Raw genomic sequence first — 23,875 nt, forward strand, 5'->3', positions numbered from 1 at the left:
AATCAAAAATAAATCAAGTACAAACTCCTTTGAGCCTGTAATTTCATTGCCTTGCCTTGTCTTTTCTTACCTAATCTTATTCATCTGATACACCTTTATCTACTCCCTCTGCATAGTCAGATCATTATGTATCTAGTTTCTGAGGCCTAATTATGATAACCATATTCTCCAAATCTAAGCTTGAGACATTTGATTTGATTGATAGTCCAATAAGGGGGTAGAATATTGAAATCAGTTTCAGCTTAGAAAATTTAGGATGTAGAGTCCTTGTAGTGATGACACTGAAACAGGAGGGAAGGGGGCAGGGCACAACCTTTAAAAGAATGACATAGCCATAGGACGTGACAAAAACTGGTTAGAACTAAGTCCAAGATGGCGGAATATTCAACTTCCAGTGCACCCTGAGCCTCATCATATGCTCATTATACCTTAGCATGCTCAACGACACACCCGCCAGCGCCATGACAGTTCCGAGGCTAACCATAAAAGGCCAAAAAGTGGGTGGTGGCCCAATTCCTGGAAATCTCTGCCCCTTCCCCCCAATAGTTGGAATAATCCTCCCACTCATTAGCCTATGAAATTACTCAGCCCATAAAAACTAACCACGCCATATTTCGGGGCCTCTCTCCTTCTGAGATGGCCCAAACTCTGTGAAGTGTGTTTCTCTCTAAATAAATCCAACTTCTTACCTATCACTTTGTCTCTCACTGAATTCTCTCTGCGACAAGACATCAAGAACCTGAGCTTCATTAAGTCCTGGGACCAGGTGTGTGATCTCAATTAAAAGACCAGGTTCAAGTCCCTATCTGAGTTGCAGGGTTTCAACACTCCTTGCATTCTTTCCTGCATTCCTGGTAGTAATGTGATTTATTCCTACTTTCAGTCCTTAAAAAGTATGTCTTTATATTCACATACAATATAAAAAAAGAATAAACATATTTACATACACATTAAAAAAAAGATTTGGAAGATACACACCAAACAGTTAACAGTGGTTACTTCTCGGGAATGAAATCTCCAGTCTGGGTACTAATTTTTTATATTAGATACCTTTTTATTAGATAAATGGTTTTACAATGATCATATGTTTCCTCTGCATTTCAAAAACTACTTTGAATATTTAAAAAATCAATCACAAATAGAACTTAAACCAGGATGTCTTCTTTTCAAATCACTGCTCAGTCTAGGTTTCAGTCAACTAATCAAGCAAGCTGTTAGTTGCTAATCAAGCAAACTAATCTCAGCTGCTCCGGTTTGAATGTTGAATTCAGACTCACAAGTCAGAACCTTTATATTGATAAATTTTGCCCAACTTGGTGTTATGTTCCATCTTCCTTGCTCTAAAACTCTTAGAATCCATTCCCACAAGTTTCCAGTTTCCTATTAATACACGTTTGCATATCTCTTCGGAACACTGTGCGCTTTCCCCCTTAAGGCATCCTGGGAGCTAACTGGCTTCTGGAGGCAGAAAGGAAGGTGGGAGTGGGTCTTCAGGAGATTAGGCATCCCCTAGAGCAGGGGTCCCCAACCCGCGGGCCACGGACCCATAGCAGTCCGTGGCCTGTTAGGAACTGGGCTGCACAGCAGGAGGTGAGTGGCGGACAAGCGATCGAAGCTTCATCTGTATTTACAGCTGCTCCCCATCGCTCTCATTACCTTCTGAGCTCTGCCTCCTGTCAGCATTATGGTGAGTTGTATAATTATTTCATTATATATTACAATGTAATAATAATAGAAATAAAGTGCGCAATAAATGTAATGCACTTGAATCATCCTGAAACCACTCCCCCCACCCCGTCCATGGAAAAACTGTCTTCCACGAAACCAGTCCCTGGTGCCAAAAAGGTTGGGGACTGCTGCCCTAGAGCAAGATTACTGCCTTAGGCAAGGTTTGATAGATCCTTAAACTCAGGCAGGGAAGGAGGTTCTGTCTTCACCTGCAAGGCAGGTGCAGGGAAATTTGAAGGTACAAGATTCCCAGTTTTGTCTGAGTCCATCCAAATATCCCCAACTCAAGTCTCAAGAATTTCCCTCCTTCCCAACTAATATCCTAATCTTAACATAAAAGACTTGGTGAGGTTGTGTATTCTGTTGTAATTCTATCTGCAAAATTAAATTTGGGGCCTTGTCTGCCAGGCAGTTGCGAGATCAGTTCTTTTAAGGTTATCATAGAATTTCTCTGGTTCTCTACCTATTCCTTGAGCTCAGAGCTCAACACCCTGACATTTTCTTATTCTTACTGAATATTCTTTTTTATTTTTGGCTGCGTTGGGTCTTCGTTGCTGCACGCGGGCTTTCTTTAGTTGCGGCGAGCAGGGTCTACTCTTCTTCGTTGCGGTGCTCGGGCTTCTTATTGCGGTGGCTTCTCTGGTTGCAAAACACAGGCTCTAGGCACATCGGCTTCAGTAGTTGCAGCACGCGGGCTCAGTAGTTGTGGCTCACGGGCTCTAGAGCACAGGCTCAGTAGCTGTGGCACAGGGCTTAGTTGCCCTGCAGCATGTGGGATCTTCCTGGACCAGGGATCGAACCCATGTCCCCTGCATTCTTAACCACTGCGCCACCAGGGAAGTCCTGAATATTCTTTTATTCTCCAGTACAACTAAAAGAAATCTCACCTTGTGGTCATCTTTATTACTATACTAGGCTAGCCCATACTTGAATTCTCAAAGCCTTGCTTTTTTTGGACCCTTCATCCTAAACAGATTACATTTTAAGGAATCATGTCATTGTCCCATCCTGTAATGCTTAGTTTTATGTGTTAGTTTGGCTAGGTTATAGCACCTAGTTATTCAATCAAACACTAACCCAGATGTTGCTATTAGGAATTTTGTAGGTGGGATGGGATTAATTTCTGTTGTCTTTGACTTTAAGGAGATTATCCTCTATTATTGTTATTAATTAGATGATTATTCTCATCCAGTCAGTTCAATGGCCTTAAGAAAACACCTAAGGAAGACATTCCATCTAATGGGCAGTAGCTTCAGTTTCTGCCTGAGTTCCTAGCTTGAGGGCCTGCCCTACAGACTTCAGTCTTGCCTAGCCAGCCCCCAAGATTGCTTAAGGTAACAATTCTTTGCAATATACATATATATATATATATATATATATATATATATATATATATGGGAGAAACAGTACATATATGTATATGTTATATATATGATGGGCTCTGTTTGTCTGGTAGAACCCTGACTGATACACATGCCATGGATTCAGGGCCAGCTACGTAATTTGCTTGGCCCAGTACAAAATGAAAACATGAGAACCCTTGTTCAAAAAGCAGGAAACAAGTGCTATTAAAGGTACTAAAATATAAAACTTTTTCTTTTAAAAATTTTTTATTATTTATAAAACATAGAGGTGAGTCACAACATAAACTTACTAAAAACTGATTTTTGTGTCATAATGTTTAATAAATAATACTTTATTAATGTGATATCTTGATTGATCATAAGATTTTTCTGGCTTGCTTGTCTGCAAATTCATTATGGTAGGCCATCATGATAGTTTTAGCAACTTCATTTTCAATCAATGTAATTGAAAGCTACACCAGGTGGTCTTGGTAAATGCCAGATGGCAAATAATTTTTGATAATTTTAAAATTTGAAAAGGACTTTTCTGCTGATGCAACTGTTACTGGAGCTATTAAGAGTATTTTATAGAAAAAAAGGCATTATACAGACTATGAAAACATTGGGCTAAGTTTCTGATAAATTATTTTAAAATATATCTTTTAATTTGTATAGAGCTAATAATTCAGATGGAATAATTTTTCTAAAAAGACAACTCTGCATATACATCGGTTTCATTTAAGCCTGAATTTCATTGTAAATGAAAATTTATGCAATGGAATTTTAATGTTTCCTCTGACATTTCCTGTAATTGTAACAGTCATAAGAAATTGAAAGTGGTTTTCTGATTTGTATAAATTCAAGATGGCCATCTATGCATTCTATAATTGTCTTCAATTAAAAGGAAAAATTAATTTAAAATTGTCTACTTTCTTAATAATTTGTTCACCTGAAGCTTTGTATGAAAACAGTATTCTTTTCTGTTAAATGTGACAATGTTTAAATTCAGTTTTTATTTGTAAACTCTTGGAATTGTTAAAAAAACAAAATTCAACTAACTAAATTTAAAGATCTAACTGACTTTATTCAATGATTCATGAATTGGGCTGCATTCCATCTAGCAAATAGAAAGGAGCTCCCTCTGAAGAGCTGTACAAAATGAAAGGCTTTTATAGGCAGAAGGGGGTGGGAAAAGGAAGTTTCTAGCAAAGAGTGGATGTTTCATGCCAAGTCACTTTCCTATAGGGGATGGATGGGGTCTCTAGGGCAAATTACCTTACTAGTGCTGACCAGGTAATTTGAAAGGTTACATACCTGGGAGAGGCTGAAACTGCAGTTAGGTTAGGCATTAAATCTTGGTTTGCTCACATAGGACTTAGCACAAGTGACTCCATTTTGGGCCTGTGTTCTCTTTTTTAACAGAATCTAAACTCACTGAAGTGAGTTTAATAACTCTCATATATGTTTTATTACAATATCCATGTGTACACTTTCATTTTATAATAATTTGTAATAATTTGTTGACAGTGTTTATTGCCAGATCACTGGCAGTTTCTGTCTGGTACTCAGGCCAGAGAGTTAGTATTTATGTAGATGCTGCCACCTCTGCTTTCTGTGCTGCTGCTACCACCATCACCAATACCAGTCTGGACCCAGACCCTGGCCCAGGCATAGGCAAGTGTGCTGGGCTGTCAGACCAATTGCTCAACACCCAGGCTGTCTGCTATGCCCACAGGTCTGAACCTGTGTCTGCATGTGCTGCCTCCTTTCTCCCCAAGTGTATCTCCCTTACTCAAAGGACTACTTTATTGTCCTGTTGAACTTCACTTACAAAACACAAGTTCAAAGATAAAATTAAGTATAAGGCCTTTCTGAGAGTGAGGCCCAGAGGCCCATGAAGCAGCCCTGCATGTTTTACTAGTGTTCTAATTTCACTTCATTTATGCTATGCTATTGCTAGGTAAGCAATCCAATCCCCAAATTCTCTTCTTGAGAGTCTGTTTACTGAAAAAGGAATATATGATCAGTGTTTGTGAAGACTGGGTCTTGTAGGAAATAGATGTCAAGAAGGAATTAGGAGCACAATAGATTTATTTAGGGCAATGTCTGTGAAAGATAAAAGGAGGGGGAACAGGAGTAGACACGGAAAACCTTCAGACCCAGTGATTCCTTTAGAAATCAAGTAGCCTTAATCTAGATATTATAAAAATATTAAACTAAAATTTTTTTAAAAACCCTAAATTAAAGAAAATTAAAATAAGGTTTTCTAATTTTTTTTTTAATTTCAAAAGAACTTTCAGGCATAAATAGTCATGTTTCAATGTAAATTTATAAAATTCATTTCAGAACTTCTTATAAAACTTTAAAAAACATTTTAGGGGCTTCCCTGGTGGCGCAGTGGTTGAGAATCTGCCTGCCAATGCAGGGGACACGGGTTCGAGCCCTGGTCTGGGAAGATCCCACATGCCGCGGAGCAACTAGGCCCATGGGCCACAACTACTGAGCTTGCGCATATGGAGCCTGTGCCCTGCAACGAGAGGCCATGACAGTGAAAGGCCCGCGCACCGCGATGAAGAGGGGACCCCACTTGCCACAACTAGAGAAAGCCCTCGCATAGAAACGAAGACCCAACACAGCCAAAATAAATAAATTAATTAAAAAAAAAACATTTTAAGTTCAAATATAAAAGCAGATAGATAACTTATGAATTAAAAAAATACCTCTGCAAGAATATACAATGGAGAAAAGACAGTCTCTTCAGCAAGTAGTATTGGGAAAGCTGGACAGCCAATGTAAATCAAAGAAGTTAGAACACACCCTCACACCATACACAAAAATAAACTCAAAATGGCTTAAAAACTTAAGTATAAGACATGACACCATAAATCTCCTAGAAGAGAACATAGGCAAAACATTCTCTGATATGAATTGTACCAACTTAGGTCAGTCTCCCAAGGCAACAGAAATGAAAGCAAAAATAAACAAAATGGAACCTAATCAAACTTACAGGCTTTTGCACAGCAAAGGAAACCATAAACAAAAATGAAAAGATAACCTTCGGACTGGGAGAAAATATTTGCAAATGATGCAACTGACAAGGGTTTAATTTCCAAAATATACAAACAGATCATACAACTCAATAACAAAAAAAAACACAACCCAATCAAAAAATGGGCAGAAGAAATAAAAAGATATTTGTCCAAAGAAGACATACAGATGGCCACAAGGCACATGAAAAGATGCTCAATATCACTAATAATTAGAGAAATGCAAATCAGAACTACAATGAGGTACCACTTCACACTGGTCAGAATGGCCATCATTAAAAAGTCTACAAATAAAATATGCTGGACAGGGTGTGGAGAAAAGGGAACCCTCCTACACTGTTGGTGGGGATGTAAATTGGTGCAGCCACTATGGAAAATATTATGGAAGTTCCTTAAAAATCTAAAAACAGAGTTGCCATATGATCCTGCAATCCCACCCCTGGGCATGTATCTGGAGAAAACTCTAATTCGAAAAGATACATGCACCCCAATGTTCATAGTAGCACTATTTGCAATAGCCAAGACATGGAAGCAACCTAAATGTCCATCGACAGATGAATGGATAAAGAAGATGTGGTATAGCTTCTTCGCTGTAAAAATACCAAATGGTGGATGACGGCAGTGCTGCGGGAGGGCCCAGAAGCCCCGGGGCCCTGGAATCGGAGGCCCCAGTGTCTTCCGCAGAGGCTTTGGTAGCAGCGTCTGGGCCCGGGTCTCGGTGGGGGCAGAGACTGCAGAGCTCACGGAGGCAAGGCTGAGGACAAGGAGCCACAAGGAGTGGCTCCCCGTCACCAAGCTGGGCTGCCTGGTCAAGGACATGAAGATCAAGTCCCTGAAGATCTATCTCTTCTCTCTGTCCATCAAGGAATCTGAGATCATTGACTTTTTCTTGGGGGCATCCCTCAAGGATGAGGTTTTGAAGATTATGCGTGTGCAAAATCACACCCGTGCTGGCTAGCGGACCAGGTTCAAGGTATTTGTCGCCATTGGGAATTACAATGGACATGTTGGTTTGGGTGTCAAGTGCTGTAAGGAGGTAGCCACTGCCACCCATGAGGCCATCATTCTGGCCAAGCTCTCCATCGTCCATGTGTGGCGATGCTACTGAGGGAACAAAATCAGCCAAGCCCCATACCATCCCTTGCAGGGTGACTGGCCACTGTCGCTCTGTGCTGGTGCGCCTCATCCCTGCTCCCAGGGGCAGTGGCATCATCTCAGCCCCTGTGCCCAAGGAGCTACTGATGATGGCCAGAATTAATGACTGCTACACCTCTGCCAGGAGCTGCACCACCACACTAGGCAACTTCACCAAGGCCACTTTTTTTTTTTTAATTTTTAAAAAATTTATTTATTTATTTATTTTTGGCCGCATTGGGTCTTTGCTGCTGTGCGCGGGCCTTCTCTATTTGCGGCTAGTGGGGGCCACCCTTCATTGCAGTGCGCGGGCCTCTCATTGTGGTGGCTTCTCCTGCTGCAGAGCACAGGCCCCAGGCGCGAGGGCTCCAGCAGTTGTAGCACGTGGGCTCAGTAGTTGTGGCTCACGGGCCTAGTTGCTCCGCGGCATGTGGGATCTTCCCAGACCAGGGCTCGAACCCGTGTCCCCTGCATTGGCAGGCAGACTCTCAACCACTGTGCCACGAGGGAAGCCCACCTTTTTTTTTTAAACACTTACTTATTTGGCTGTGCTGGGTCTTTTAGTTGTGGCACGCGGGATCTTTTTTGCTGCAGTGCGTGGGATCTAGTTCCCTGACTAGGGATCGAACCCAGGCCCCCTGCATTGGGAGCGCAGAGTCTTAGCCACTGGAACACCAGGGAAGTGCCTCTCTCTTTCCTTTAAAGTGCTGAAATATATTATTGGACATGTACTAAGTACTAACACTTGCTGGGCTCTTTGGCAATTATGAACGCAATTCATAACTGTAAAATACTTACAATTCATAATGGCAATTATGGTTGATTTATGCATCTCTTTAGCAAAAACTTCTTGAATTCCCACTTGGTATTAGGCAAAGTACAAGCTACCAGGAATTCCATAGTAAATAAAGTATGCTCCTCGCCATTCCCCAAAGTACTTGCAATCTAGTGGGAGATACACACACTGGTCAGCAATAGTTACTTCCCCTTCAGCCCTTGCACCCAGAATGAGACAAGAAGAGCAAGCCTGAGCCCAATCTGCAGCCTGAAGCTTGATGCAGAGCTGAGGCAACCTAGATCAGCTAAACCATAGTGGGCCTGCAGACCAGTAAGCATGAGAATAAATGCTTATTGTTGGTAAATTTATGGTGTGGTTTATTATGCAGCATACTGTAGTAAAAGTCTGGCTAATGCATATTCTGCAGTTTCTTTTTTCATCATTCTTTCTTGCATCTCAGATCCATGTGTGCTTAATTTCAGCCTAGTGTGCCCTTTAGAAGATCTTGAGTGTCTTTGAGTGGAAAATTCTCTGAGTTTACACTTGGTTAGAAAATTGTTTATCACGTGTTCTTTTTTTTTTTTTTAGATTTATTTAAGAGTTCCTTCTCTTTCCCCCATAAAACACACACAAAACACTTCTGAAAATCAGCAAACAATCAAAGTCACCCGAAGGGTTTTTGTTTTTTGAATTTTATTTATTTATTTTTTATACAGCAGGTTCTTATTACTTATCTATTTTATACATATTAGTGTATATATGTCAATCCCAATCTCCCAATTCATCCCCCCCATCACTTGTTCTTAAAATACAATTTTTGGGTAAATAAGTGTAAGTTGACTATTTGTTCTTAAAAGAATAAAGATATTCTTTTGTCTTTGACTTTAGTTGTTGCGTTAAGTCAACTATTAGTATAATTATTGTCCACTTGTAGGAAATCTCTCTTCTCCCTAGCTATTTTCATATATTCTCTTTGTCTTTGGCATTCTGAAGTTTCATTATGACATGAATAAGTATGGATTTTGACTAGGCATAGATTCTTTTTATTCTACCTAAAATTTATTGGGATTCTTGGACATGTAGATTAATGTCTATGGTAGGCAGATTAATAAACCCTCAAAGATGTCCATGTCCTAATCTTCAGAACCTATGAATATGTTAGGTTACCTGACAAAGATGGATTAAGGTTGCAGATGAAAGTAAGATTGCTAATTAGATGACTTTAAAATAGAGAGATGATCTTGGATTATCCAGGTGAGCCCAATATAATCACAAAGGTCCTTCATTATGGAAAAGGGAGGCAGAAAAGGAAGGGTCAGAAATGATGTGATATGAGAAAAACTTGACCTGCTGTTGCTGGTTTTGAAGATGGAGGAAGAGGGCCAGGAACCAAGGAATATAGGCAGCTTCTAGAAACTGCAAAGGTCAAGGAAACAGGTGTTCTACTAGAGACTCCAAAAAGGAACACAGACCTGCCAACATCTTGATTTTAGCCCAGTGAGACTTGAATTGGACTTCTCACCTACAGAATTGTAAGATAATAAATTTGTGTTGTCTTAAGCCATTAAGTTATGGTAACTTGTTACATTGTGGTAGGAAACTAACAGTTTCTTTCACCAATTCTGGAAAAATTTCAGCCATTATCACTTTAATATTGCCTCTTCATTCTTTTCTTCTGGAACTCTGATTCAACATATATCAACCTTTTTACTCTGTCTTTCATGGCTTGTAATCTTGCTTTCATATTTGCTCTCTATTACATTCTGGGTAATTTCTTTAGATCGATTTCCCAGTGTACTAATTCTCTTTTCAGCTACATTTCTAATGATGTTCAACCCGTTCATTAAAATTTTCACTTCAACAATTATATATTTCATTTCTAGAGGTCTTATTTGGTTCCTTTGCAAATTGACTGGTCATTTTTTAACAACCTCTTGTTTCTTACTCAAATTTTCAACCTTATCTTTTATTTCTTTAAAGATGTTAAACATATTTATTTTATATTCTGTAACAATTCTAATATCTGAAGCTTTTCTGAAATTGCTTCTAATTCATCATACCTTTTTTTCTTGTGTTTTATAAATTGACTAAAAGCTCATGGTTCCTTTACATTATCTGTGGGAAATGTTTGAGGCCTGAGTTGAAGGGTGTTCTCTAGAGAGGATTTTCTTTTGCTTATACTAGCTGTCTATGGGTACTACCAACCTAGGACCAATTTAAAATAAAATTTCAGCATAAAGTGTTTGGGGCCACCTAGACATTAAGAACTGTGAAAGGTCTGAGATTTTACCTGCCACAGTTAGCCTGCCATAGTTGCATGGATTTTAGCAGAAGACATGCTACTCTTGTGACAGAGACTATGGACAGGTTATTACTCAAACCAATAACAGTAGCTAGAGTGTCAGCATTTGTGTTGGTTCCCCAAGTCCCAATTCCCACAGGGCACACAAAGCCGGCTAGGTGACATCTATACATGCAGTAGATCTCACTACAGGAAAGGAACACAGAACTTACAGAACATGGATATTTTATAATGGGCAGTAAGCATGCCTGCCTTTTTTCCCAGAGGTACATTATGGCTATCTTCCAAGGTTGTAAGCAAATCTGTCTCCAGAGGGAGGTGCCATCATTATCCTCCAAGACTGCTCACTATATAAACTGTTGAAAAGACAGTCAGTACCTCTGCTCACAAGATGTGCAGAAACTTGACAGAGTCATGAAGAATTATCTCCTAACAAGAGGTAGTTGAATTGGGCCACAAATCTTTGCTTGTATTTGCAAATTATTTGGGTAGCTTTTCCCTCCCTTCTATCTAGAGCCAAGGTCAAGACAGGTAAGGTGTCCTAGTTTGTTTGTGAGGATCTCCTATTAGACTCCCTACCTTGGCTGAGGTCTTGGCCTTGTTTCCTGTTCCCATATCCTTCATGGCCATTAGAACTCTAGTTCAAGGTCACCAGAATTTAGAAGATACCCTCCACCCCCCATAAAATCTTCCTTTTGTGCTTGTTTTCCTCTCCAAATTCCTGCTTTCACTTGGCTTTTGGCCTCTGAATGTTCCTTAACTTTTTGCTAGCTCAGTAATGTATCTGAACAGATGTTTCTCATGTTCTATGCAGGTGTGTGTGTGTGTGTGTGTGTGTGTGTGTGTGTGAGGGTTATTCTGTGTCTCTAATCTCCCATACTGCCACGGTGGCTGAAATGGAGGGAAGATAATAATGATTGGAGCTTTGGGTATCATGAGTCATCTGTATGAATGCTGGAGTCATCTGTATGAATGCTGGAGTCATTTGTATGAATGCTGGAGTCATCCAGAAATCTGGCAGGCTTAGAAAAGAATATACTTAACCAACATGATTAGGAAATGAGGCTTTTTAGTTGACTACATTTTTCCTCTAGTTATCTGAAGAAGCGTCTGCTTTGGGAGTAATACCACCCCACTTAAGGCTGTTATACACAGGAAGCAAAGCCTCAGGATTCTCTAAGTTGTATATAGTCACTGCACACAGTTGTGAAACAGGAGGGAAGGGGGCAGGGCACTACCTTTAAAAGAATGACACAGCCATTGAGGATAAGACATAAACTGGTTAGAACTGATTCGGCCCAAGATGGCGGAAGATTTGACCTTCAGTAGACCTTGAGCCTCATTATATGCTCATTGTAATACATTAGCATGCTAAATGACACACCCACAGGTGCCATGACAGTTACAAGGCCGACCATAAAAGGCCAAAAAGTGGGCGGTGGCCCAATACCCACGGGGAAATCTCCGTGCCTTCTCCAAAATAGTTGGAATAATTCTCCCACTTGTTAGCCTATGAAATTACCCAGCCCATAAAAATGGCCCACACTCTTGTCTATGGAGTGTGTATCTCCCTGAATAAACCTGCTTTCCCACTTAGTTCTCAGGGAAGAGTCCCCTTGCCTGCCTGCTTGTATCCCTCACAAGTGTCCTATATTAATAAATCTACTTGCCTATCATTTTGCCTCTCATTGAATTCCTTCTGTGTTGAGACATAAAGAACCTGAGCTTCAGGACTTTCCTGGTGGCGCAGCTGTTAAGAATTCGCCTGCCGGGGCTTCCCTGGTGGCGCAGTGGTTGGGAGTCTGCCTGCCGATGCAGGGGACACGGGTTCGAGCCCTGACCTGGGAGGATCCCACATGCCGCGGAGCGACAAAGCCCGTGTGCCACAATTACTGAGCCTGCGTGTCTGAAGCCTGTGCTCCGCAACAAGAGAGGCCGCGATAATGAGAGGCCCGAGCACCGCGATGAGAAGTGGCCCCCACTTGCCGCGGCTGGGGGGGGGGCCCTCGCACGGAGACGAAGACCCAACACAGCCATAAATAATAAATAAATAAATTTAAAAAAAAAAAAAAAAAAAAAAAAAGAATTCGCCTGCCAATGCAGGGGACATGGGTTCGATCCCTGGTCTGGGAAGATCGCACATGCCACGGAACAACTAAGCCCGTGTGCCACACTACTGAGACTGCGCTCTAGAGCCCGCAAGCCACAACTACTGAGCCTATGTGCCACAACTACTGAAGCCCACGCGCCTAGAGCCCATGCTCCGCAACAAGAGAAGCCACCACAATAAGAAGCACGTGCACCCCAACAAAGAGTAGCCCCCGCTCGCCACAACTAGAGAAAGCCTGCGCACAGCAACGAAGACCCAACGCAGCCAAAAAAAAAATATATATATATATATATAAATAAATTAAAAAAAAAAAAAAAAAGAACCTGAGCTTCAGTAAGTCCGGACACCACGTGAAAAAAAAAAAAAAAAAAAAGACGTGGGCTTGAGTCCCAGCCCGTGGGCTCAAGTCCCAGTCTGACTTTGGCTACGTTCGAATCCCATGTGAGAGGTGTGATTGGGTTTGAGTCCCATTGTGAGACTAGGTGTGAGGTTTCAGCTGCATTCGTTGATTATATTGTTGGCAATTTTAGAAATGCTGTGTCTGTTCAATTTCATACCTTTGCCATAGTAACTACTTAGATCGCTGTGGTGTTAACACACTCTGAGAATCTGCTACTCAGTGTGGCCCAGGATCAGCAGCACCAACTGTGTGCAGTTAGAAATGCAGATGCTCAGGCCCTTCCCCAGCCCTACTGAATCCGAATCTGCACTTTAACCAGATCCTCAGGTTGTTCATCTGTACATTAATGTTTGAGAAGTACTGCCCTAGAAAAATGCTCTCAAGGTGCAGTTGCTGATGACTCTAGCAGTAATAAAATTCGGAGGTGGTTATAATACAATGGAGAAAGCATGATTTAAAGAATCAGATTTGGAGGTCCACTCCTAAATAACAGTGTGACAGCAAATCACTTAACATATCTAAATGTAGGATCTTATTTCACAAGATTGTTAAAGGGATAAAAAGATAAGGTATGTTAAAAAGTGCCTATGACAGTGCCTATCACATGGTAGGTATGCAGTAATGCTAGTTTATTTACTTTCCTTTTTCATGTCTTGCCTGGAGAGAATAAAATAACTTTTCCCTGTATCACTCAAGTGTGTAGGAGACACCATTTTTATAAATCCATGAGAAATGATAGGTATTAAAATAATGACCAGTTCTTCATGAATAGGTAAGATATAAATTATAAAAGTTTCCATAAAGAATGAAATAGCTTATGAGACACATACAGAAAAGTTTAAACAAATTAGAATCAGTGAAAGAATAGGAAAACACCTACCACATAGCCTAACGCAGTTACTATAGGCGAGTTTGAAATATTAACACTGAGCTTCCTAATCACCAAATCAAAAAGGAAAACTCAGTAAATTACATAAGGAAATTATTCCAGAGACAATTTCTTTGGTATTAAGGTCCAAAAGGAATGTATCACATAGGTCCTTTTCCAAGGAGCATCAAACAATTTAATGGGATATATTTCAAGGGTGCAATTAGAAAGTAGTTGTTAAGATAATGAAAATGTGACTTTTAAGGGGTCTATGGTTCTTTATACTTGCAGACTAAATACAGATGGAATATAGACTGAATTTTTTCTTCTTCCTTAATTACTAAAACCCAGCAGAGGCTGAAAAAAATTCTTAATAAGCTCTTTAGAAATGGATTATCTCTAATTCTTAGAAGACTTAATTTACACAATCAGAGGAATATTTTATGTATCAGTTACAGACAGGGATGCTAAAACTTCCGCCAGAATTCTTCTAATCTCTATAGAAGGCATGTAGACAACTGGAAGAAAATATTCTTTTGTACCTACCAATAGGGACCAACCCTTCATCAGCTTATAAATATTATTAACTTACTCTTCCCATGAGCTTCACTCTCAGTAAAATAAATGAAGATGTATATAGATATTTAAAACCTCCCAACTTAAGCCAGTTGATATCTTATGTTTTATTATGATTTTAAAATGAAAATATTAGCATAGAATTCCTATGAATTCCCTAACAGTTTAAAACAAAAATGCATGATCAGAAATGTTTGGGAGATACCCTATATGAAAAATATTATGGCAAATTATCCATAGTCTATAAACTATTGTGAGGTTTTTTGTTTTTTTGTTGTTGTTTACTCCACACTATAAATGGATATCCCTTTTTATTAATACAAATTAGATCTATACCATTCTTTTAAATGGCTGCAGTGTAATCCACTGAAGGGATATGCTATTATTTATTTAACCATTATTTAAACCGTTTCTAACTTTTATCATAAAAACCATAGTCACGTTCATCTTTGTACATATAACTTTGCACACTTGCCTGATTCTTTTCGTTTTTTTTCCAGTTAAGTTAGTGCTTTATTTCTTCATTCTCCGCAGAATACTGATTCTGTAACACTGAATACAGTCTGATATGTATCATTACAACAAAACTTTCTCTTTATGAAAGATTAGCAAAAATACATCAGCAAGGATATAACTAGTGCATTTACTAAAACATATCATAATCATAAAACCAAATGATCACACACAATAATCTTCACATATGACATACCATTGATATTGTTCCTGTTCAACAAATTTTGGATTTCATCCTTATTATGTTTCAGTACTCTTTTTGATTTATTTTAGGTTCAACTAATAAAGAAGTAACATATCAGAAGTGTTAAGACTGATTAGTATCATTGCTTATGTATATTAATCACCTGCCAAAGACACTAGCTTGCCTGATTTTTTTTTTAATTGAAGTATAGTTGATTTAAATATTGTCTTAGTTTCAGGTGTACAGCACAGTGATTCAGTTTGCAGCCAAAGGGTGCAAAAAGGGGTAGTGACATGACAGCATTGGAGAAGAGGAAGGAAAATACCAGAGGAAATGACAGAGCAAAATGAATGAAAAATACCCACACCCAGACACATCCCTATGAAAGATTATATCTTCAAGATTACAGAACAGATGCTAAACATTTCTATGGAAAAAATAGGACACTTAAAAAAAGGGGTAAAACAGTCTTATAACACATCTGAACCACTGAATGTTAGAAAGTAGTGGGGGTAATGCCTTCATGGTTCTGAGAAAAATTCATTTTTAACTTGGAATTGTATACCCAGACAAAAAAAATAATCAAATATAAGAATGTGGAAAGCAACCAATCTAATTCTTGCTCATTGAGGAGCTCATAGACTACCTGGGAAGAAAGACAGATAAACATGATATGCATAAGATAAGCAAAGTGCAGAGAGGTCTCACAGGATGTTACCAGTATGGATGAGGGGCACCCAACCTAGTCTGGGGGAGGGAAGAGAAGACTTCCTGAAAGAGATGATCCTGAGTTGAGCCTTAAACCATGAGGAAACAACTTAGTAAATCTCTTCAATAAATTTCCTTGACTTAGATACGGCTGTTAAGAGAAATTTTATCCATATTCAAATTTGACTTCCACATAGCTTATAAACTGGTCATGACTAAGGGCGTAAGCATTAAAAGAGTCACTACTTTGCCTACTAATCCCATCACATATGCAGTGTGATATGCAAGATTTGCAGCTCAGTTCTCCTCACGACTAACCCATTGGAAGCTGGGCGAACCGACCTTTCCTTTTTTTAAAAATAAATTTATTTATTTATTTATTTTTGGCTGCATTGGGTCTTCGTTGTTGCGCGCAGGTTTTCTCTGGTTGCGTCGAGCGGGGGCTACTCTTTGTTGTGGTGCGGGGGCTTCTCATTACGGTGGCTTCTCTCGTTGCGGAGCACGGGCTCTAGGTGTGCGGGTTTCAGTAGTTGCAGCACGTGGGCTCAGTAGTTGTGGCTCGTGGGCTCTAGAGCACAGGCTCAGTCGTTGTGGCGCACGGGTTTACTTGCTCTGCAGCACATGGGATCTTCCCGGACCAGGGCTTGAACCCGTGTCCCCTACATTGGCAGGCGGATTTTTAACCACTGCACCACCAGGGAAATCCGACCTTTCCTTTTGACTTGAACAAACTGTTGAAACCATCACTTTATTCTTTCATTCTCTACCTATGTCAAATAAACTCATTTTTTAAATGTTTAGATCAAACTTTTCAAATTCCTTACTGGCATGTGATTAGGCCTTATTAATTTCTGGGTGGTTATCATTTATTTGTTTTTTTGTTTAACATCTAGGGCAGGCTGCATTCTGGTGTCAGGGAACAATTCATGCTATAGTGGGGCTAAGAAGTTTAAAGAATGAAAGGATAGGGACTTCCCTGGTGGCACAGTGGTTAAGAATCCGCCTGCCAATGCAGGGGACACGGGTTCAAGCCCTGGTCCGGGAAGATTCCCACGTGCCGCGGAGCAACTAAACCCGTGCGCCACAACTACTGAGCCTGTGCTCTAGAGCCCACGAGCCACAACTATTGAAGCCCGCGCACCTAGAGCCTGTGCTCTGCAGAGAAGCCACCGCAGTGAGAAGTCCGTGCACCGCAACGAAGAGCAGCCCACGCTCTCTGCAACTAAAGAAAGCCCGCGTGCAGCAACGAAGACCCAACGCAGCCAAAATAAATAAATAAATTTTAAAAATCAAATTATTTAAAAGAAAATACACGTACCATAAAATTTATTAAAAACAAAAACAAAAACAAAAAAGAAAGCCCAGTCTGGGGATCCCAAAGATTCTCTCTCACTCCCACTGAATGTGGTGTGGGTTAAGTGAAGGACCATCTTCTTCCCTTTTTCAGGATGGCCCCTCATTCAGAGACAGAGTCAAAGCTCAGGCACTATCCTGGGTTGAATAGCGTCCCCCCCAAATTCATGTCCACCTGGAATCTGAGTGTGATCTTATTTGGAAATAAGGTCTTTGTAGATGCATACAAGTTACAACAAGGACATACTGGATTAGGTTGGGGCCTAAATCCAATATGACTGATGTCCTTTTAGGAAGAGGGGGATTTGGACACGGACACAGATGAAAGAAGGCCATGTGAAGATAGAGCCAGATATTGGAGTTATGCTGCCACAAGCCAAGGAATGTCAAGGCTTACCGGCAACCACCAGAATCTAATGGAGAGGCATGGAACAGATTTTCCCTTTGGGCCCCTAGAAGGAACCAACCCTCTGTATATCTTTTTTTTTTTTAAATTAATTAATTAATTTTAAAAATTTATTTATTTATTTATTTATTTATTTTTGGCTGAGTCGGGTCTTTGTTGCTGGGCACGGGCTTTCTCTAGTTGTGGCGAGCGGGGGCTACTCTTTGTTGCGGTGGGCGGGCTTCTCACTGCTGTGGCTTCTCTTGTTGTGGAGCACGGGCTCTAGGCACACAGGCTTCAATAGTTGTGGCACACGGGCTCAGTAGTTGTGGCTCACGGGCTCTAGGCACACAGGCTTCAATAGTTGTGGCTCACGGGCTCTAGAGCGCAGGCTCAGTAGTTGTGGTGCCCGGGCTTAGTTCCTCTGTGGCATGTGGGACCTTCCCGGACCAGGGCTCGAACCCGTGTCCCCTGCATTGGCAGGCGGATTCTTAACCACTGCACCACCAGGGAAGCCCCCTCTGTACATCTTGATTTCAGACTTCTGGCCTCCAGAACTGTGAGAGAATAAATTTCTTCTGTTTTATGACAGTTTATGGTAATTTGTTACAACAGCGCTAGGAAACTGACACAGGCATCAACCTCTTCCTACACCCTATCAGCAGCAGGTGGGCATCCCTCCCTTAGTCTGGCCTGCATCCTCATCCAGTAGGGAGAGAGGTCTGATTCTTAATCCCATTGCCTCCCATTCCTCTTCTTCAGCTTCCCTGACATGACTCTGTACTGAAGAGACCAGAATCTGTTTCCCCAACAGCCTTTAAGCTTAGACCATCCTTATTAAAAGGAGCTTTGTTCTCAGACTTTAAATCAATGTTTAAGTAAAATGAATATGCCTCCCAGAAGAATAGCAGGTATTTACATGTAAAATCAGATTGGCCAGAGAACTGTTGCTGGTTGAGTGGAAAGAGCAAAGGCAAGGAAGGCCTCTTATACATACTGAGACAATGAACATCTCAGTGGCAGTGGCAACTATAAATTTTCTGTATTTCATAAGCCCTATGACTCTTCCATGAACTGAGAAGGGGGAACTAGTGACTGATATCAACCAAATATGAAGGGAAAAAAAGCAGAGCCGGTAATTTTAACATATAGAGTGCGACAAAGAGGATAAATGTCTCATTGGGATAATTTGATCTTGATAAATGACACTGACACTTGGCAGTGCAGTCTTTGTTCTCTATTGTCTTAGAGACTGGGGATTAAATCCTATCACTGACTGACTACACAAACTATCCTCCTGGAGCCTCAGTATTTTTATCTGTAAAATGGAGATAATGCATACCTTCCTCACATGGTGGTTATAAGGATTATATATTAGCTAGCTTATATAAAATGCCTAGGATTCAGTAAATGTTAGCTCTCATTCTCACTCCACTTACTTGCCAAAATCATCATTCCTTCTTCAAGCCCCCTGCCCTTACTCCCACCGCTTTTTTTCCTCTGCATTTCATCGTGCTTCCCACGTCATATAGAAATGAAAAGTTATTACAGATCTTCCTTGATTTACGATGGGGTTATGTCCCATTAAGCCCATCGTTAAATGGAAAATATTGTTAAGTTGAAAATGCGTTTAATACACCTATCCTACTGAACATCATAGCTTAGCCTGGCCTACCTTAAATATGCTCAGAACACTTACATTTGCCTAGAGTTGGGCAAAATCATCTAATGCAAAGCCTATTTTAACAAAGTGTTCAATATCTCATGTAATTTATTGAACACTGTACTGAAGAGTATTGGTTTCATCTTTTCTTTTTCCACCAGCTCTTTTCCTTCAATATATGAAAAGTTCCTATAATGAGTATCACCTCACACTGGTCAGAATGGCCATCATCAAAAAATCTACAAACAATAAATGCTGGAAGGGTGTGGAGGAAAGGGAACCCTCTTGCACTGTTGGTGGGAATGTAAATTGATACAGCCACTATGGAGAACAGTATGGAGGTTCCTTAAAAAACTAAAAATAGAATTACCATATGATCTAGCAATCCCACTCCTGGGAATATACCTGGAGAAAACCATAATTCAAAAAGATACATGCACCACAATGTTCATTGCAGCTATTTACAATAGCCAGGACATGGAAGCAACCTTAATGTCCATCAACGGAGGAATGGATAAAGAAGTTGTGGTACATATATACAATGGAATATTACTCAGCCATAAAAAGGAATGAAATTTTGCCATTTGCAGAGATGTGGATGGACCTAGAGACTGTCATACAGAGTGAAGTAAGTCAGAAAGAGAAAAACAAATATTGTATATTAATGCTTATATGTGGAATCTAGAAAAATGGTATAGATGAACTTATTTGCAAAGTGGAAATAGAGACACAGATTTAGAGAACAAATGTATGGATACCAAGGGAGGAAGAGGGGGTGGTATGGATTGGGAGATTGGGATTGACATATATACACTACTATGTATAAAATAGATAACTAATGAGAACTGACTGTATAGCACAGGGAACTCTCCTCAATGCTCTGTTGTGACCTAAATGGGAAGGAAATCCAAAAAAGAGGGGATATATGTATACATATAGCTGATTCACTTTGCTGTATAGCAGAAACTAACACAACACTGTAAAGCAAATATATTCCAATAAAAAAATATATATGAAAAGTTCCTTCCCCTTATTAAACACAAACTAATAACAAAACTCTGAACCTCCCTTGACCATGGTAGCTACAATCCTATCTATCTTTCTCCTTCCTTTTTAGCCAAGTTTCTACTCTTTTTTCATTTAAATTTTATTTACTTACCTTTTGAAAAGGCAGTATTTCATGGATCAAAATTCAGAAAGGTATACAGTACAAATTCTCCCTCCTACCTCCAATTCTCAAGCACAGTTTTCCTTCCCTGAGCAAACGGTTTCTTGTGGTCGTTCTACAGATAAGTCATGCATACACAAGAAAGTATGTATTTTTTCTTTTGTATAAAAATGTTAGCATATTATGGACACTCTTCTGATTCTTGCTTTTTTTTCCACTTAAAAATATATTGATATCTTGGAGGTCTTTCCATTTCAATACCTAAACAATTTCCTCATTGATCAGGTCTTCTGAAAAGTAGATGCCAAGATGGGATTAGACCTGTAAGACACTTACTGGAGGAAATGCCTGTGAGGAAGAGAAAGGAGGGAGCTGAAGGAGCTGTCAGATCATGATGCTAATCTGCCCCCGTGAAGGAGAGAGGGAAGGAAGGAGGGTTGGGTAGGCAGTGACTCAGACTGCAACAGAGTTCGAAGAAAGTGCCAGATAGGCTTATGCCTGGGGAGTCCTTAAGCTCAACTCACCTGTCAGAGGAACTCTGCATCTTGCAGGAATGGACCTGCCTATGCAGCACTCCCAGCATCCTGCTATGGTCAGTCATAGGCTAGGAGCAACCGTTGGGGACTGTGGCCTCATTGCAAATGCAGTAGTAGATCCAGAGCTTAGCAACTGGGGCTTTCTTGCAAGGAGGAGATCTGAGAGGCATATTTCTTAGCTTTTGCATTATTTTTAGGGCTGCATAATAATCCATTGGTGCATGTGCCATAATTTATTTATCCAGTCCTTTTCTAATGAACACTTTTGTTGTTTCCCAGTCCTTTCCTAGTAGAAACAATGCTCAATGAATAACCTTAAGTTATATCATCTTGCACACATGGGGAACTCCACAAACTGGGCTCCTGGGGAAGCAGACCTTGATATGGAGATTAACATGTAATCAGTTTATTACAGAATGTTGATGGGATCAATACTTGTGGAAGGAAAAGGAAGAAAGCAGGATGGGGGAGATTGAGAACATTCTCAGTGACGGCCTGAGTCAGCCCAACAGGGAGTTCTGAAGATAGGATCAGAGTTGTCCTGAAGTGGGGTGAGAGGTCTGGGCCTTTATATCCCTGCATTAATCAGTCATTGGATGTAAGGTGCTCCAGGAAAATGGTGAGGTGAGGTGAGATGAGGCAGCTCTTTAGACAAGGCAATTCCTGAAGAGGGCTGACAGCTGAAGGCTGTTTGCGGCAGCACTCCCAGCAGCTTGGGGGAATAGTACATCCCTTAGTCCTGAAGGGGGGTGTGTCTAGGAAGGCTTATCAGAGCATCCGCCACAAGGAGTATAATTGTAGGATACTATTATGTAATTTTGATAGATATTGCCAAACCAAAATCTAATGTATGTGTTGGTACATATTTTGTGAATATATACTTCCACTGGCAATGCAGGAGAATGTCTGTTTCCCCCATCCTTGGTAACAACGGTGTGGTCAAACTTTTTTTTTTTTTTTAAAGATTTATTTCTATTTACTTTTGGCTGCCTCGGTCTTCGTTGGGGTGCGCGGGCTTTCTCTAGTTGCGGTGAGCGGAGACTACTCTTCCTTGCCATGCGCAGGCTTCTCATTGCGGTGGCTTCTCTTGTTGCAGAGCACAGGCTCTAGGTGCGCAGGCTTCATAGTTGTGGCACGCATGCTCAGTAGTTGTGGCTCGTGGGCTCTAGACTGCAGGCTCAGTAGTTGTGGCACACATGCTTAGTTGCTCCGCGGCATGTGGGATCTTCCTGGACCAGGGATTGAACCCGTGTCCCCTGCATTGACGGGCGGATTCTTAACCACTGCGCCAGCAGGGAAGTCCAGAAGTATTTTTTTTTGAATATACAATATCGATTACTTCTTGGCTCAAAAGTCTTCAATGGCTTTTTATTGCCTATAGACTGAGGAAATCTAAAGCTTCTGCTTGACATATATAGGTCTTCATATTCTGACCTCTGCTTATCTCTCCAGTCTCTTCTTAGCCATCATCTATTTCCTGCCTTAATCTGTAATGTTCAAGCTATTTGCATTTGTCAGAATATATCAGGTTCTGTCAATGATATATACACATGCCATTCTGCCAGAAATAATTCTTTGCTACTTCCCCACGTGTCCTTCAAATAAGATTATTTAAATTTTGGCTGAAAACTACCCCCTTAATGACGCCTACCCTGACTCTTCTGGAAGTCCTCCTATTCTATTATTGCTCTTTGTACCCACATAGTTTTTAATTTGTTCGCATGTTTATTTTTTCAATACATTTTAGTCCCTGATGGAAAAGACCAATTTTCATCTGGTATCTCCAGCACTTATCATAGTGCCTGGAAATAACAGAAACTCGGATACTTCATGATTTACTTCAAGATCTGAGGAAGTTTCCCAGGAAACATTGTTGTAGTAAGTAAACAATTCCCCCCACCCCACCCCCACGCCTATCTCTAGTTTTCCAGGTTTCTTCCAAAACCTAGCAGGCGGGTCACTACTATTAACTTTCCTTACCACTTCAGGTAGAATTGACTATTTCCTGCTCTATGCTCCCACTGAATGTGGTATGTAAGTCCCATCCCAGCACCAACCATGTTTAAGATTGCATCCCAAGCATTTGCTATGTTTTATGCACGCAATAATGAATCAACGTTCACCTTGATAAAGGAGACTTTCTTAAACATTCTAGGACAACGTCACCATTATGCATAAACCGTAAAAATTCCTTTACAATCCAACCCAAATGATTGTTTTCAAAACGCTGCGTTCCGCAGGCACCTTAATTGTCTTTAGACAGATGGCCAAAAGCTTGGCTGTGGGAATCACATATGGTAAGAGGAGACCATGACTAGAGCGCCAAGAAAAGGGATGATTGGCTGACTAGGGCGCAGAAGTTACATGTTCCCTGGCCGATGCTAGAAGTAGGAAACCGCTGAATGTTCAGCTTTTGAAATACGGTTTTTGCATCGTAAAGAAAAAAGATTATCCTATCAGGAAGAACCTAGCACATGCAATTACCAATCAAGAGTCGGAAAGAAGCCAAAGCCTGGGGATACCCACGCACCAACGGGACGTCATTCTCTCTTCTCCGCCAATGAGCGGCTGGATGGGGGCGGGGTAAGAGGCGGGACAATTGCTACAAAAAAACAAACAACAATCTTCAGTACAACTGCCCTAACCACAGTCCTTCCCTCGTAAACCGCTGGAGCAAACTGCTGGGCAAGGCGCTTGTTAAACACTTTCCACTCTCCTTCTCGCACGGGGGCAATTATAATAGAGTACCTTCCTTGCACCAGAAGAAGCGCCTTCTTTCCACCAGCTCCCACAGACTCGCAGAAAGCACACTGCAACTTTGAGCTTTCTACCTTCACAAGAACTGGTGGTAGTCCAACGCTACCTGAGGGGGGGCGGTCTCAGTGCGCAGGCGTGCACGCCTTGTGAAGGTGGGGCTGTAGTGGCCCACGGCAGCCTGGGAGTTGTATTTCCTTCAGCCGCAAAACTCAAACCATTCCTGAGGCCTGAGGAACTACATTTCCCAGGAGTCTCCGCGATCTCGGGGCGGGCGGGCTGGTTCGTTAATGAGCTCGAGGAAGCCGCGGCGCGGCCCACCAGG

General features: G+C 40.9%; 1 protein-coding gene and 1 pseudogene across 1 annotated transcript in view; both read left to right on the plus strand.

Annotated features, from left to right (window-relative positions):
* The first annotated feature begins 6,723 nt into the window (after nucleotides 1-6,723).
* Nucleotides 6,724-7,467, plus strand: LOC132376320 (small ribosomal subunit protein uS5-like; annotated as a pseudogene).
* Nucleotides 7,468-23,837: 16,370 nt separating this feature from the next.
* CDK19 (cyclin dependent kinase 19) overlaps nucleotides 23,838-23,875 on the plus strand; it is a 180,468-nt gene continuing 180,430 nt past the window's right edge. The window contains exon 1 of the mRNA XM_059941416.1: nucleotides 23,838-23,874. The gene's annotated coding sequence lies outside the window, so the exon portion shown is untranslated. The remainder of the gene's footprint in view (nucleotide 23,875) is intronic.

Source organism: Balaenoptera ricei, chromosome 12 (assembly GCF_028023285.1).
Source record: "Balaenoptera ricei isolate mBalRic1 chromosome 12, mBalRic1.hap2, whole genome shotgun sequence".
Taxonomy (NCBI): Eukaryota; Metazoa; Chordata; class Mammalia; order Artiodactyla; family Balaenopteridae; genus Balaenoptera; species Balaenoptera ricei.